Source organism: Mauremys reevesii, linkage group 23 (assembly GCF_016161935.1).
Source record: "Mauremys reevesii isolate NIE-2019 linkage group 23, ASM1616193v1, whole genome shotgun sequence".
Lineage (NCBI taxonomy): Eukaryota > Metazoa > Chordata > Testudines > Geoemydidae > Mauremys > Mauremys reevesii.
In genome coordinates, this window is record NC_052645.1 from 2,490,987 (window position 1) to 2,505,456 (window position 14,470).

Genomic DNA, 14,470 nt, shown 5'->3' on the forward strand with positions numbered 1-14,470 from the left:
GAAAATGAGGGCAGGAAACTATACAGAAAAACTGCTACTCTCGCTCTCTTAGCAGTCCTAGCCCCAGCCTGCTCCTCCATCTGGTGGCTTGAGGCCGTATTCTTTTTTTCATTAAACATCAAATCCGGGAGAAAACACAGTTATACAAAGCAAAACAAAATCACAAAAAGAAATGTCATTGGAAATACAAAAATAAAAAGGGAAAATGCAATTCCCATCACTTTATCATGTCTGGGCCATTCCTGTATCGAGAGCACCCGCGAAGGTCCCTGTGTGCTTACGAGAAACCTGGAGGAACTCATACCACAGCCTGAACATGAAACTCAACTGCTCCCAGGTGCCGCAGTAAAACCCTTTCCCTGTTGTGAAGTTGCACTCCATAGGATTTTATGAAAATATGCTAATGAGTGTGAATATAAAGTGACTGGACTATGCTTCATGCAAAAGGTCTCTTGTAAGGTATCATTACAAAGCTTATAATCTACGGTGTGTGTTCATCCTATTTGTATGTGTCATAGGTTTCCCCCCCACTTGGAACTGTTGGGCTCCAATGTGGGGACCCGCATCTATTCCCCCACCCTAAGATCCTAGGGTAGGTCTCCTTGTCACTGCCACCACCTCGGTCAATTTACGTGGGCCGGGACACCCCTGTTTTCCCTGGGGAAACACAGATCAACTCACAGAGGGAGAAGCCTCTCCTTCCCCCCCTCCCTTCTCTGCCCGGAGATAAGCCTGTCTCACCACCAAGAGAGTGTCTCTTAGCTCCCCCCCCCCCGTATCCACAGTAGAAGGGACTTAATCAAATCTTTATAGAAGAATTTATTAAAAGAAAAACAAGAAAATACAGAATCTCTATGAGCCCAAGCTGGACACTCATAGGGTATAACCTTGCTAAGTTCTGGAGAGAATCCTCTCTCCTTCTCAGTACAACAGTACAGGCAGAATTAAGAATAATCAATAACAAACACACAGAATTGCAAACATAGGATTATTAGATGAGGACACAAAGTACCTTTCTAATACTCACTATCCTGACTAGAAGAAATTAGTTCAGAAAGGTGGAAACTGGTAGAAGACTTGATTAAAGCATCTGGACTCTTGTAATTCCAAACAGCTAAGAACAACACACACACAAACAGAGGGGAAAAGTTCCCTCCTAGGAATTTCAAATTCTCTTCCCTGATTGGTCCTCAGGTCAGGTGCCCACCAGGTACTATGTTTTAACCCTTTACTAACTATTCATGACAGTATGAACCGATCATTCTTGGATCTGAAACTAGAAATATGAACTATAACTCTGAGGTCCTGTTGTAATGATGCAAAGTATGGGCCATTTACAGTGGTTTGGACTCTTGATGGCTCCCATTAACCAAGACAATTGACTGGCGATGGCTCTGTCCTGCACCATCCCTGAGTTAGGCCAGGAAGAATGAAGGCTTAGGGGGGTCTCACGGGACATGTGACCATGTCACCTGGTACAGGAATCCATCTTAAACCTGGGGCTTTTCCCCAGGAGAGAGACAAAAAATTCCTGCCTTGTACCAAAGCTGTATAAGGGGGTGGAACTGAACAAACATGGCTGCAGTCATGAGACATCCCCTAGCTACCACCTGAGCTGGAACAAGGACTATACCAGGAGAAAAGATTGTGCCCAGACTAGAAATAAGTCTAGTCTTTGCCTCTCAGTCTGTGCAGATGGGACCTTTCCCTCCAGTGCTGGAGAATTCTCCCTTCTCATCTACCCTTGTCCCAAGCAGCACAGCAGGTGGGAATCTTAAATGTGCAGAGGAGACTTAGGAGCAGAAACCCCCCCAGACCTTCCATGCAATTGGCACTAGCCCCTCACTGAGCAGGATTGAAACTCCTGCAGGGCATGAGCAAAGCAGCAGGGTGAAAAGAACCTGGAGATGCTGGGGATTGAACCCAGGACCTCATACATGCAAAGCATGTGCTCTACCACTGAGCTACATCCCCAGATGGGCCATTTGTACTATAGGTTACACTCAGAGCCCTCCTGTTTCCAGAGCACCTAGTGGCCTAAAAGCAGCATGAGGGACATATTCCCTGCTCTGAGGCCAAATCTGCTGTCCTGGAGGCTGCTGCTTCTTAGGGTCACTTTGCAGCAGGGCCAGATTCGATGTGTGGGGCAGAGAGAGTGGGTGCCCTGGACTCAGGGGGCAGAGATACACTCAGCCCTCTCCCCTGCATTGGGTGGGGGGTGCTGCCACCCCCTGCTGGAAGGTAATGTGTCGGGGGGGGGTGGGCACTGTGAGTCGCTCAACACCTGCCCCTGGTGGCAGAAGTGCTGTGGGGAGCTCCAGGTGTTTCTAGGATCTGCTCTTTCTACCTGCCTGTGAAGTCCAGCTTTCCCCAGCACATTCACTGCGGTGCAATGGGGTCACTGTTTCCATGGCTGAACAGCAAAGAATCACTCCCAGTTTCCCTTCTATCTGCGGCAGGATTAGCCTGTGTCAGTGGTTAATGAGGTGGCTCTTCTTGTAAATTGTTATTCATTCCCCACCTTGACAATTCACACAGTCCCTTTCCCATGCAGATTCCCAGCACCTCAGTGATCCTGGTAGCAGGAGTTGGGGCCTGAGACTTTCAGGGTCCTTTTTCCCCTCCACCTGGAGTGAACTCAGCTTTTCCCCCATCCCAGCCAATCGATGAAATAACAACAGGGGCATAAAGAAAGAGGGGAGGGAACATCTCACGGCCAGGGCTGGATGTGCCCAGGGCCCCCTGCTTGTCCATTGACTCCATGGAATTTGGCCCCCTGCTTTGCACAAGGGACAGAGAAAGATCTTGCTGTTCCTGTGTCTGTGCAAGGAAAATTGTGCGTCTGTATGAAAGAGAGGAGGGAAATGGCCCCATGGTGGGACAATATCCTCAGGATTAAGACCTAAGGATTTAGGCTGAGAACTGATAGAACTGCACTCATCTGGGATTTAACAAATTATCTTCCATGGAGCAGGGCCAGATCCAGTGTTTTTGCCGCCCCCAGTGGAAAAAAAAATAAAAAAGCTGCAGCTCTACCTCTGCTGCAGTTGGCCTCAAGTCCTTCCCTCTGAGAGGGATGAATTGCTGCTGAAGCCTCCCCTTTTCATTGACCGCCCCACTGTGCTGGGGCCTGGAGCCAGCCCCGCCATGGAGACACTGGGAAGATGGGAGAATCAGGAAAAAAAAGTGGATTTATTTACATTGCAAGTGAAGAATAACAGAAGCAGTTTTGGTTTAAAGTCACTTTTCCGTGACTGGGAATTGAACCCAGGCCTTGGCAGTAAAAATGCCAAATCCTAACCACTAGACCACTGATGATGGTGTTTTTCTTCTCACTTATGTTACACTTTCTTAGGCTACTTTCTAGCCAATCTCTGAAGCTGCTCCATTGTCCATTCCCTGAGGGGCTAAGAGCAGAGAACCCCTGTGCTCAGGGTCACAATCTCAGCCCAACCCAAGCCACTGAAAAAAACTCAAATGATGCTTCAGCTTCCTCCAGCAGGATCACAGAGCAACACAAAGAAAACCCAGCAGGAACAATCCTCCTCTGCCTTCATTTACCCCATTGCAACCCTCTCAGCAGCCCACTCTTGCGGGAAGGACACTGAGCTGATAGGAGCCCTGACATAGAGACCAAGGGAGGGGTGTTGCTCCGCCTGGGTGTGAGCTGATCATATTCTGACTCTGTGTAACGGGGCTCTGAGCTTTGCCATCTTGTGAGTTCTGTGTCCTCAACAAGCAACCACAGTGCTGACCCCTCCAGATCCTTCTGCTGGGAGCATGGGGATTACACAACAGCTGCCAGCCCTTTTTTCCTTTCCTTGTCCTCCTCGGCTTCCCCAGACCTTCCCCACAAATGGTTCTATCAGGCGCTGGAGGGATCTAAGGACCTGCAGGTTTCCCGAACCCACCTCTTAAGGAAAACAGTGATTCCCTTCTCTGACGCTCCTGGGCCTGGGCTTCTTTTGAGTTTTTCCCCAGGGGGCCTGATTCCTTGTGAAAATGTGTGTGTGGCACCAGCTTGTTTGCCCCGTCTCTGGGAGCTGAGAAACTTTTTCAGACTCTCCCCCACTAGATGAGTCCAACAGCACCTCCCCTTGGTGGGAGAATCCTAAATTCCACCCTTTCACCCTGGTTACTCTGACCAGCTGATGGCGACAGCATGCTAAATCAACCCCAGCTCTCTGGTCTAAAAAGCAGCATTTAACCAGCCTTGTGACACCGGTTTGCTCACTGGAGACATAACAAACCAAGAAAGAAAGCAAATGTCAGACAGGGAACCTCAGCTCACAAATAAACACCCTCAGGCTCCTTCTACACTGCGACTATTCGAATCTCCACCATATCATTGCAATAGCAGGGGTCAGGATTTCTCTGGGACACTGAAATGTTTCAGGGGATTGGTGCGTGAGCTCAGCCTTGCATTCCATCCCTGATGTTTCATGGACTAACAACAGCAGCAGCAGAAAGAAAGAGCTGAGCCAATATCTCACTGTCAGAGGTGAAGGTGGCCATGTCCCCTCTGTCTGACCATCGCCATTGCAGGAGAGAAGGTTTCAATACAATTGAATGCACTGGCTCAGACAAGAGACACAGGGAGGTTTTGCTGTTCATGGATCTGTGCAAAGGAAATTGTGTCTCTGTGTGAAATTGAGGCGGGAAATGAAACGTCCGCATGGTGGCCCAATGCCCTAAGGAATGTGGGTGATGGACTCTGGCTGAGAAATGATTTAACAGGAATTTGTATCAATGTATTGCCCTGATTAAAATCTATGGCTGTAAGGTGCCACTGTTGTTAGTACTTGAACCTGCATGGAGACACCCGAGTGGGTGTCAAGTCCATTACCTTAACGAGGCGTAGTTGAATATTTTGTCAAGATCCAAATTTCTTGGTCAAGGTCTAGTCAATGTCTAGATGCCAGAGAAAATAATATACTGATGATAATAAGAAGAATATAGAAAGATTTTGCAGTCACTATAGGCATAACTATGATGATTGTTTCGTGTTTCACTCTTTATATCTGACACCATCACTGCCTTTCCCTTTAGTCTTGTAGTTTACCAAGGGTAAAACTAAACATCTCTTCAGATACAAGGGCAGGGGTCTCAAACATGCGGCCCGCGGAGCTCTTCCCTGCGGCCCGCGGAGCTCCCCAGGGCTGCCCAGAGGGGGGGGCAAAGGGGGCAATTTGCCCCGGGCTCCGCAGGGGCCCCCAAGAGAAAAGCGGAGGCTCCCGCCTCCGCCCCTCTCCTGGAGCCTCGGCGCATAGAGCGCCGAGTCTCCGTCCGAGCGCCTGAGCCCCGCCCCGATCCGAGCCGCGTGGGGAGGGGGCGGGGCTGGGAGCTCTGGGCTGAGCGCTGCGCTCGGCGTGGAGCTCACAGCCCCGCCCCCTCACCACGCAGGATGAAGCTCAGGCCTCGCCGGAGATGCGCTCGGGTAAGGGGGGGGGAAAGCGGGAGCCATCGGGGCCAGGCCGGGGTGGGAAGCGGGACCCGCCGGGGCCGGGGCCGGGCCGTGGGGGGGGGGAAGGGAAGCGAGACCCGCCGGGGCCGGGCCGGGGGCGGGGGACGGGAAGCGGGACCCGCCGGGGCCGGGCCGGGGGCGGGGGAAGGGAAGCGAGACCCGCCGGGGCCGGGCCGGGGGAAGGGAAGCGAGACCCGCCGGGGCCGGGCCGGGGGGTGGGGGAGGGAAGCGAGACCGGCCGGGGTGGGGAAAAGAGGGACCCGCCGCCGCCGAAGCGCAGCCCGGTCTTCGGCGGCGGGGGGCCCCTTCCGTTCTGGGACCCACCGCCTAAGTGCCCCAAAGACCCGCGGCGGGGACCCCCCCCCTGCCGCAGGTCTTCAGGGCCCTTTGGCGGCGGGTCCCGAACGAAGGCCCCGCCGCCGAAGACCCCGGGCCCCCGGAATCCTCTGGGCGGCCCTGGAGCTCCCCCAGTTACTTCCTGTCACCGCCAAACTCCCCTCACCCCCGCCCCCCTCCCCGAGTTATTTTCTGTGCCTAAGCTCCCCGCGCGCTGCTCCCCAATGTTTGGGGCCGGGTCTCTCCCCTGGCCCCACCTGCCACCCCCACGCACCTCCCCCCAGTGTCTCCCGGCCCCCACTTGCTGCCCCCTCACCGCCCGGGAGCTCACGCTGACTCCACTCCTCTGCTATGCCAGCTTCCGGCATCACCTGCTGCCGCAGGGTCCTAGAGCCCCCCTTCACTAGGGCCAGGGCAGGCTGCCCTTCCCCTGCCCTTCTGCCCTAGTCCTGAGACAGAGACAGGGCAGGGGCGGGGCCTCATGGAAGGGGTGGATTGGGGCTGGGGCCAGGGGCAGCAAGGGGGCGTGTTAGTGATGCGACCCTCGGGCCAATGCACTAGTCCTCATGCGGCCCTCGGGGTCATTTGAGTTTGAGACCCCTGTACAAGGGAGTGTTTGTGTTCATTCCTGTGAGCTACACAGGGGCTTGATGTAGCTGCTTTCAATCCTACAGCTCCGCCGGGACAAGTAACATTTCAGGCTGCCACTGAACAGAAGAAGGGAGATCATTTTTTGACAGATGACGCCTCCTCTTAAAGGTGCTTTGTCTGGCTGGCAGTCCTGGTTCCCAGGTCTCTCCTGAGGGAAGAAAGTTTCTGTGCAAAATACTAAAACTTTTAAGAAGAGAGGAGGGAAAGGCGATGGCCACATGATGGGGCCAGTATGTACCACAATATGGTTCTTTTATGTGGGATGACTCTGAACACTGACTGATCTCCACTCCCTTGTGTTTGAAGAGATGTTTAGTTTTGCACTTGGGAACCTGTAAGGCTGAAGCAATTTTATGGATGGTGACACTACGATTGAAGGGTTATTTCATGTTGTAGAAATTGTTAAAAACACTTAGCTTCAACTGGAACTGCCTGTTATTAAAGGCTGGTTTCCCCACGTCAGTTCCATAAACTCTGCTAGAAACACCCTGGCTTCTCTCCTGCCTCGGTGGGAACTGGAGGGAATCGTCCCCTGCTGCCCTTGGATCCAGGCTGGCTTTTCTGGGGAGGGGACGTGGAATTGATTTGTTTGCTGTTGAGAAGGGAGCCAGGCCAGTTTTCAGGGAATGAGAACTCCCAGCATCTTCCCAGCCCAGCCCAGGCTGCTGCCCTGTCCCAGCCTCTGTTCCCCTGGGGGCCCTGCGTGTTTGACTCTAGAGCAGGCCGGGAGCAGCAGCTGAGGCAGAGGACAGCCTGGGCCGGGCAGATGCTAGGAGCAGAGCACCAGAGGCCTCTACTGGCTCCGTCCTCAGCAGCAAACAATCAGTCCCCACCCGCACCCCAGGATAGCAGCCTGGAGCCAAGGACAGTGCCCAGTGGGGGTTTCTCTTTTTCCTCTTCCTGGGGTGAGCAGGGACCTGGGGGTGTTTCTAGCAGGGCAGTTGGAACTGAATTGGGGAACCAGCTTTTAATAACAGGCAGCTCAAGTTCAGACTAATTTTGTTACAATTTTCTTTATAATGTAAAATAATTCAAAAGTAAACAGGCAGGAATTATTGGAACTCTTTTCTCCCGGGCATAGAAAGAAACGGCTTTTTGGCTTTTCATGATACGGGAGTCAGGTTCGTTCACTGTTCAGAAGCAACATGCTCAGAAGCCTGTTGTGTTTCATTTCTTAGGCCTGGTCTACACTAGGACTTTAAGTCAAATTTAGCAGCGTTAATTCGAACTAACCGCTCAACCATCCACACCAGGAAGCCATTTAATTCGAACTAGAGGGCTCTTTAGTTCGAATTTGGTACTCCACCCCGACAGGTGGAGTAGCGCTAAATTCGACATGGCTAGCTCGAATTAGGCTAGGTGTGGATGCTAATCGAACTTAGTAGCTCCGGGAGCTATCCCACACTGCACCACTCTGTTGACGCTCTGGACAGCAGTCCGAGCTTGGATGCTCTGACTAGCCACACAGGAAACGACCCGGGAAAATTTGAATTCCTTTTCCTGTCTGGGCACTTTGAATCTGACGTCCTGGTTGGACATCGGGGCGAGCTCCGCAGCACCTGCAACGATGCAGAGCTCTCCAGCAGAGGAGTCCGGGCAATCCAAGAATAGAAAGAGGTCCCCAGCATGGACTGACCGGGAAGTCATGGATCTGATCACTGTGTGGGGCGAGGAGTCTGTGCTCTCGGAGCTGCGCTCCAACAAGCGGAATGCAAAGACCTTCGAGAAGGTCTCCAAAGCCATGATAGACAAAGGATACAGCCGGGATGCGATGCAGTGCCGCGTGAAAGTCAAGGACCTGAGACAAGGTTACCAAAAAGTCAGAGCGGCAAACGGACGCTCCGGAGCACAGCCCCAGACATGACGCTTCTATGAGGCACTGCATGCCATTCTCGGTGGGTCTGCCACCACTGCCCCACCAGTGACCGTGGACTCTGAGGATGGCATAGTGTACCTGGACAGTTCCTCGGCGATGTTCGCCGATGGGGAAGATGAGGAAGGGTTTGTGGAGGACGGCGCAGGCGACAGCGAACACAATACCGCTTGCCCTGACAGCCAGGATCTCTTCATCACCCTCACAGAGATCCCCTACCAACCGTCCCCGCCCGTTAACCCGGACTCAGAATCAGGGGAAGGATCAGGCGGTAAGTGCTATAAACATGGAAACATTTATTTTTTAAAAAACAGGTATAGAAAAAATAGAAATACTATATAAAAAATTTTAAATGTCAAACTATATAAATAGTAGGTCCACACATATAGGGATTGAACAATAATCCTCTTGGGACAGTTCAACAAAGCTCTCAGAGAGCTGCTCCAAAAGCCTCCGCAGGAGGTTCCTGGGGAGAGGTGCCTTATTGGGTGCTCCGTGGAAGTACACTCTTCCGCGCCAGGACATCCTAATGTAGAGAGGAATCATCGCCTGCACCAGCATTGCTGCATATGGTCCTGGTCTGTGCAGGGCTTCCCTTAGCATCCGCTCTCTCTGACTCCGAGTGACCCGCCTCAGGGTGATGTCGTTCTGGACAGGCTGCATCTAAGTAGGGCAATTAGTGTATTGTTACTATTGTTAATGGTTTAAAATTAGGTTGCATAACAACGACCCTCGCTTAACAGCCACGTGCTGGAGGCCACAGAGAACAAGCATACATTGATCTTTCCCGTGCACTGGTGGAGGGGCTGGAAAAGGCTCAGCCTTTCTGCTTTCCAGATTGCCTTTAGCAGGAGAGCACAGCTATCCACTAACTGATAAGCATTATCTACTTTAAGGCTTACCAGGACTGTCTGCAAGACGGATTCAGCTGTCTCTCCCCGCTTGTCCGCTCTCCTGTGCAATGGCGCCGCCAATGAAAGCGTATTCCGAAATCTCGAACTTGTCCTGAGATCTCGTGGAACTTGGTGTCCTGTATGGTCTTGTTCAGAGAAACTGACTAGACTGTGTTCACTGTTCGCAAACATGTATCTGTTCAAGGAAATCACTTACTGTTTCCCATCACACAGCTTCTGCTCTTTCCCGGACTGCCCCGGCATCCCCCTCGCAGAGGCTGGCTCAGATTAGGTGGCGAAAGAAAAAGACTCGGGACGAGATGTTCGCGGAACTGATGGCCTGCTCCAGAGCCGAGGTGGCCCAGCAGAGCCAGTGGAGGGAGACCCTCTCTCAGCAGCAGCGCTCACACAGCGAACGGGAGGACAGGTGGCGGCAGGAAGACCAGCAGGCGACTCAAACGCTGCTTGGGCTAATGAGGGAGCAAACGGACACGCTCCAGCGCCTTGTTGATGTTCTGCAGGACCGCAGGCAGGAGGAGAGAGCCCCCCTGCACTGTATCTGCAACCGCCCTCCAACGCCAAGAAGTCCTGTCCCCCCCTCACCAAAAATTACAAGACGGAGGGGCGGTAGGGGCCGTGAGAACTGTCACTGCACCACAGCTGAGCGCTAATGTACCACACACCTCTGACGCTATAACTGTGTAGAAGCGCTTCCCTTACAGGATCACCCAGTCCCAAATCCAAGTTTCATCACCCCACTATGTAGTAGATTAATAAAAGCTGTTTGCTGTTGTTCACTCTTTCCATCACGTCTTTTGTGTCAGAAGACTGTGTACGTGGGGGGGGGGGGCAGGGGATTTATAATTGCACGGGATAGCCTACATTAGCAGGGTACAGACTATCGGGGGCAGGATCAACTGCAGGGCACACACAGACTGCAGTCAGTAGTCACCAGGGTCACTCTGTGTGGTGTATGCTGCCCCGGGTCATTCTGTGATGTGTACGCTTGTCCACGGTCCTAGCGCCTGCCACCCCCTAATGTTAAGGCATGCTGCCCTTACCATGCACTTCCACCGTAGGCGCGATTCTCTCCGCTGCCCTGAGCCCCAACAAGAGCCCTCATCCACAGACAGATACTCACCCTTCCCCCACACCCCTCACCCCTTCCTACGCCCAAACCCACAGCCCAGAGCCTGCATCCAAATCCCTATCCAAAGACGGCACCACTCGCCCCTTCCTGCAAACCCACCCCTACATGCACAACCACTTGAAACCGTCCCCCACCCCAGAGACCTATGTAGGAGCAGGAGGCTGTCCGTCCTGTATTGTACAAGCGGTCTGTACATCAGTGCACACCGTACCCAGCACAGTATGCATCCATGTTTCAAACCCTGAACAGAAATGCAAAGTAAAAGAAAGATTTATTAACAATAACTGTTCCATTTAATTTGTTTTAAAACGTGTTTTGGAAGTGGGGGAAACTTGGAGAACGGGGTATGTAACCGCAGATCTCACTCAACACATAGAGACACAGGCCCAGGATCAGCTTCTCTTAAAATCAAGTGGAGAGTCATAGGTTACCCTGCTCTCCGAGGAAACTTGCTTTCAAAGCCTCCCGGATACACAGCGCTTCCCGCTGGGATATTCTGTCGGCACGGGTGTCTGGCTGAGCGTAAACAGCAGCCAGGCGATTTGCCTCAACCTCCCATCCGGCCAAAAAGGTCTCACCCTTGCTCTCACAGACATTGTGGAGCACACAGCAAGCAGCAATAACTACGGGGATATTCTTTTCGCTGATGTCCGAGCGAGTCAGTAATCTCCGCCACCTCCCCTTAAGACGTCTGAAAGCACACTCCACCACCATTCTGCACTTGCTCAGCCGGTAGTTGAAGAGTTCCTTCTCACTGTCCAAGGCACCTGTATAGGGCTTCATGAGCCAGGGCATTAGCGGGTAGGCTGGGTCCCCGAGGATCACTGTAGGCATCTGCACATCCCCAACCGTTATTTTGTGGTCCGGGAAGAAAGTTCCTGCCTGGAGGCATCTAAACAGACCAGAGTTCCTGAACACACATGTGTCATGAACCTTGCCCACCCACCCGATGAAGATGTTGGTAAAACGTCCCCTATGGTCCACCAGTGCTTGCAGCACCATTGAAAAGTAGCCCTTTCGGTTAATATACTGGCTGGCCTGGTGGGCTGGTGCCAGGATAGGGATGTGAGTCCCATCTATAGCCCACCGCAGTTTGGGAATCCCATCGCGGCGAAGCCATCTATGACGACCTGGACGTTTCCGAGAGTCACTACCTTTGAGAGCAGTTGCTCAACGATTGCGTGGGCTACTTGAATCACAGCAACCCCCACGGTAGATTTGCCCACGCCAAAGTGGTTCGCTACTGACCGGTAGCTGTCTGGCTTTGCAAGTTTCCAGAGGGCTATGGCCACTCGCTTCTGCACACTCAGGGCTGCTCGCATCCGTGTGTCCTGGCACTTCAGGGCAGGGGCCAGCAAGTCACAGAGTTCAAGGAAAGTGCCCTTACGCATCCTGAAGTTTCGCAGCCACTCTGTTTCATCCCAGACCTGCAGCACTATGCGGTCCCACCAGTCCGTGCTTGTTTCCCGGGCCCAGAATCGCCGTTCCACACCATGAACTTGACCCATTGCCACCATGATCTCCACTGCGCGGCGTACCCTGCTTTCTGAGAGGTCTGCGCCACTCTCCTCATCGCGCTGTCGGAGCCTCCTCGCCCGATTTCTCAGCACCTGACTGTGGAAGAGGTGGACGATAAGGTGCGAGGAGTTGACAACGGCCATAAGTGCAGCGATGATCGCAGCGGGCTCCATGCTCGCAGTGCTGTGGCGTCCGCGCTGTAACCGACCAGAAAAGTGCGCGAACAGATTTCCCGCCGGCGCTTTCATGGAGGGAGGGCGTGATTGACGGTTCGATGACGACAGTTACCCAAAACCACCCTCGACACATTTTTTCCCCCAGCAGGCATTGGGAGCTCTACCCAGCATTCCAATGGGCAGCGGGGACTGCGGGAACTGTGGGATAGCTTCCCACAGTGCACCGCTTCGAAAGTCGATGCCGGCCCTGTTAATGTGGACTCAGAAATTCGAATTAGTGTATTTACTGTGGATACACAAATTCGACTTCATAAGGTCGAATCCACAAATTCGACTTAAGTAGATTCGAAATAGTCTTGTAGTGTAGACAAGGCCTTAGGTTCTGCTGCCGTCATGTAGCCATTTCCTTCCCCTCCTTTCTGTCCAAAGCACACAACCCAGTTCCTCCAGGGAGAGAAGGACGTCTTTCTTCTTTCCTTCCTCAACATCCCCCTTCTCTGGAGAGCCCTTTGCTGGGGTCTGGGTGGGGAACAGCCATTTCTGAGGATTAATTTCACACCATGTTTGGTGTTGATATATAGATTTTACAGCCAGACTAGATCACTAGGTACCTCTGCTCTCACCGGAGTCATAACAGAGTCCAGACTCCTACATCCACCCCAAAATATTCTGGCTGAACGAGGAGGGTTCATTCAGAAAGTCATCGTGTTTGGATGTAAAGGTGTGTAATGATGGGGAAATTGGCCCCTCTTTCAAGTTTAAATGTTGTAACTTCTACATCTAGACCAGAGTGGCCAACCTGAGCCAATGTAACTGCCAAACGTGCACATTTGTATGCAACAGCTGAATCAGTTGTGAACCTTGCTACCATTATCATTATCCCTTTGAAATAATGAGGGTGATGGACACTTGGCTGTATATCCCAGAGTGCTCTGGACATCTACATGTTGCATTAGCCAATCCAACCATTCGGCACTTGCAGATGGGCACCTCTGTATTGTGCCTGAGTCTTGTACAGCTATGAAAGGCTGGTAGATGCTGATATTTTCCCGTCTTTTTAACCAGCACTAATACCCGGCCAGGCCAGGGCTGGGAAGAGAGAGAGAGCAGCAGGTTTCCCTTATTGTTTCCCGCTCGCTTTTTCTTGACTAGCTTCACCTCTGCACCAACAGGCACTTCTCTTATGTGAGCCTGGCTAGCTCAGTTGGCAGCGCCTCAGACTTTTAATCTGAGGGTCCAGGGTTCATGTCCCTGGTCAGGAGATAAACTTCTCCCCATGATTGTAAATATCTGATTTTCTGGAATCTTCTTTGATGTTACTCTTTCTCTTCAGGATTTTCCCTTTTCTCAGAAGGGCCTTGGTGGCGGTGGCGGCGGCGGCGGGCGGGCGGGCAGGGGGGTGGTTGGGGTTTGAAGGGACAACTTCCTGACAGCCCCTCTGTCCTCACAGGCTGGAGGAATAAAGTCCTCTGGGCATAGAGCATGTTCCTTCCCTGCACACACAAACACACAGAATATCTCTAAGGAATTAGAAACACCTGCTGCCTTCCCCTATCCTGCTGGATCCCAAAATGAGGATGCTCTTCAGCTCAAACCCATGTACCCTCTACTCCCAGTGCCCCTCAGACCCAACCCACAACCCCTCCTATGCTCACTGCTCCTCACTCCCAACCAGAGCCCACTCCTCTAGGTGCTCTAAAAGCATCTTAACAAGGCACTACTGGGAGTTGAACCCAGCATCTCCTGTTTACAAAACAGGTACGTTAATCAGCTAAACCATGGTGCCTACTGTAACTAAGGTACAGTGTCTGCTCACACCTGACTCCCTGCCATCCCCACCTGGGCCTGACAAGCTTTGCTTGTGTTTGGATTCTGCAAAGCAGAGGAGCAGGTGAGGTTTTCCTTGCAAGCTGTGTGTGTGTGTGAGAGAGAGAATCTTTGGCCAGGTCTGCACTACACAGTTATTTCAGCAGAATTATATTGCTCAGGTGTGTGAAAAACACACAACGTTCCCTCGGTCGGCAGCTTGTGGCTGGTGTACACACTGCAATGCCACATCTGGCGACCAAACTGCCCTGTTTAGGCGACAAAATAAAACCACGTCGACGAGAGGCCTAGAACTTTTTGAGCAAACTTAAAGTGACAGAGTGTCAGTGTAGATGCTGCTGTTCATTATATCACCATAACTGGCCTCCTCCAGTATCCCACAATGCCCACCGTGAACTCACCTGCCCTGCATTCCTGCTACAGAGCCATGGGCCCCTCCCCTTTCATCGCTCTGGGAAGTTCTGACAGATGAGCCTGCTGCTCTGCTCCAGCAGACAGGAGCAAATCACTGCCGTGGATGCTGCTCTCTCCCACACTGCGAACACAGAGCAGGGTGGCGGGAGCTTCCTTACATTGGGGGAG

At 52.5% G+C, this 14,470-nt stretch overlaps 1 non-coding gene across 1 annotated transcript; it reads right to left on the minus strand.

The window, feature by feature from the left end:
* Positions 1–1,902: 1,902 nt before the first annotated feature.
* TRNAA-UGC lies at positions 1,903–1,974 on the minus strand. The gene has a single exon. It is a non-coding gene; the product is annotated as a tRNA-Ala (tRNA).
* Positions 1,975–14,470: the final 12,496 nt, after the last annotated feature.